Source organism: Dasypus novemcinctus, chromosome 4, assembly GCF_030445035.2.
Source record: "Dasypus novemcinctus isolate mDasNov1 chromosome 4, mDasNov1.1.hap2, whole genome shotgun sequence".
NCBI lineage: Eukaryota > Metazoa > Chordata > Mammalia > Cingulata > Dasypodidae > Dasypus > Dasypus novemcinctus.
Genome location: NC_080676.1, coordinates 56,767,122 through 56,769,895, shown reverse-complemented (window position 1 = coordinate 56,769,895; position 2,774 = coordinate 56,767,122). Strand labels below are relative to the sequence as shown.

At 41.3% G+C, this 2,774-nt stretch overlaps 1 pseudogene; it reads left to right on the top strand.

Moving 5' to 3' along the window:
• Positions 1-244: 244 nt before the first annotated feature.
• On the top strand, positions 245-1,055 carry LOC101413077 (small ribosomal subunit protein eS4, X isoform-like; annotated as a pseudogene).
• The last annotated feature ends 1,719 nt before the right edge of the window (positions 1,056-2,774 follow it).

Genomic DNA, 2,774 nt, shown 5'->3' with positions numbered 1-2,774 from the left:
TTAGCTAAAAACCAAGGACTAATGAATAAAGAAGGGACTTTAGCTAACAATAATGTATTGGTTCATTAATTGTGACAAATATATCCTGTTAATGATAATAACAGGGGAAATGTGGTGTAGGGTATACATGAACTCTCTGTACTATTTTTGTAATTTTTCTGTAAATCTAAAAATTTTAAAATAAAATATTATTTAAAAAAACAAAACAAGAAAAAAATCCGTTCTTTCCATGCGTAGCACAACGATGGCTCATGGTTCCAAGAAGAAACTGAAGTGTGTAGCAGCTTCAAAGCATTGAATGCTGGACAAACTGACTGGTGTATTTGCTCCTCATCCATCCACTGGGCCCCACAAGCTGAGAGAATTGTATCCCCTTCATCATTTTCTTAAGGAATAGACTTAACTATGCCCTGACAGGAGATAAAGTAAAGAAGATCTGTACGCAGTGGTTCATAAAGGTTGATGCCAAGGTCCAAACTGATATAACTTATCCTGCTGGTTTTATGGGTGTCCTCAGCATTGACAAGACCAGAGAGAATTTCCATCTGATCTACAATACTGAGGGTCATTTTGCTGTTCATCGTATTATACCTGAGGAGGTCAAGTGCAAGTTGTGCAAGGTGAGGAAGCTCTTATGTCAGCACGAGCAGAATCCCTTATCTGGTGACCCATGAGGCTCACACCATTCGCTACCCTGATCCCCTCACTAAGGTGAATGACACCCTTCAAACTGATTTGGAGATGGGCAGGATTACTGATTTCATTAAGTTCCACACTGGTAACCTGTATATGGTGACTAGAGGTGTAACCTTGTAAGAATTGATGTGATCACCAACAGAGAGAGGCATCCTGGCTATTTTGATGTGGTTCATTTGAAAGATGCCAATGACAACAGCTTTGCCACCCCGCTTTCCAATGTTTTCATTATTGGCAAAGGCAACAAACCAAGGCAACAAACCATTTCTCATCACAAGGAAAAGGTATCTGCCTCTTGATTGCCAAAGAGAGACAAGAGACTGGCAGCCAAACAGAGCAGTGGATGCAATGTTCTTTAGTTGACGTGAATGGAGAGTACCTTGTGACTAAAGATAAGGAGCATGGAAAAAAAAAACAACTTTATGCTTTGCCTTACAAGAAGCAGCAGCAGTAGTGGGAGGGGTAGATGACTTCTTATAACTTCCTACCATAAGGCTTGCCATGCCCTGGCATTGTGGAAGTCGGGAGGTCCACTTGACCTCGTGCCTTACACAAATCACCTAAGCCTCTAACTTTATGATATGAAGTTTTAGATTAGATTAATGAGCTTTAAATTTTCTGAGCCCACAGGACACTAAACAATAGTCATTTGATATGAAGGTCACCAATAATATTTCTCTTAAAAAAATCAGCTCCCCCCTCTTGAGTAAAGGCAAATGAGACATATGCTCAGTAAAAATAAAATAAGGCATTTAAGCAAGTGTTCTAGTCAGGAAAAAAGTAACATATCTGAATTTAATAATAGAAATAATAAATTCTACTTCTGAAACTAAAAGTTTATTTTAAAATATAACTAAACTGTCCACAAGTAATGTCAACCACTTACATCTCTAAAATATATATAGTGCATATGTGTGCACCTCAATATTTATCATACCAGGAATCGTATACTATATAGGGGTTATGAGCAAACGGTGTAAATGAGATCAACCTTTTGGTGGGAGGCCGCTGATCCACCATGTCATAGCTCCAAAGGTCCTAGGAGAGGGCTCTTTGTTTTATTTTACTTTGTTTTGAGCCCAAAGTCTCTCCTAGGACCTGAGAAGCATGTATTTGCAGTGTACCAGGTAGAGGGAGTGTCTGGTACCCATTAAGTTTGGTGCACAGAGCAAAGTCCCAGACACAGACAGGCTGCTCTTCTTATACCCTGCCCAATGCCTTCCCAGTCCCTCTAAGCTGAGCTTATTTCCCATCTGGAATTTCTCTTATCTTTAACCACTTTCCTAAACTGCCCAGCCAGATCCATCTCCTGGCATCAGTATGTGGGGTCTGATTTCTCCTCTGAAGGGTGGGCACCCTGTGGAAACCACAGAAAGGGGGACTGGCACTGAGCCTTGTTTGCTCCATTACAGGTAAGACTTGTCTTTCCTCTGAAAAGCAAAAGTGAAAAAAAAGAAGCAGTGGCAAGGGGTGGGAAGTGTGAGGACTCAGCAGCCTGTAGAATTGGGTTTAGATTCTGACTCTGACCTTGCCTGCTGTGTGCCCTTGGCTAGGTCTCTTAAGGTCTGTCTTCTCATCTCTGAAATAGGGAGTGAGGATGATGCCTGTGAAGTGTTGGCATATAAGAGTTAGGAGATGGTGGTTATTACCAGGCTAAAGAAACGGCCTCAATCATGAGTACTATGGGGTCTCTTTCTATAACCCTCACCACTCACTGGCCATGGGGTCATTAGTAACCCTTCTCAGTTAGGTATTTAGCTTTTCATTTTTCTCAGGCTTCTTTCCCCTAAATAGATTGAGTCTTAGGATTCTTTGAATTCCATACAGTTTTCTAGAAGAGACACACATGGGGGTGCTAAGCATTATTTGTTCAGACTGAATCACTGGAAATTTTGGAGGCATTTCCACAGCACACGTATATGTGAGGGCAAAAGCAAGTGTGTATATATGCACACACATGCAAACAGGTGTGTGTCCGAGGTGTCCTTCTGTGTATGCATACATAGATGGCTCAACAAACACATCCTTACGTAAAGTGACCCCAGTAGATTCATGACTCCGTGAGCCGAGCCACAAGT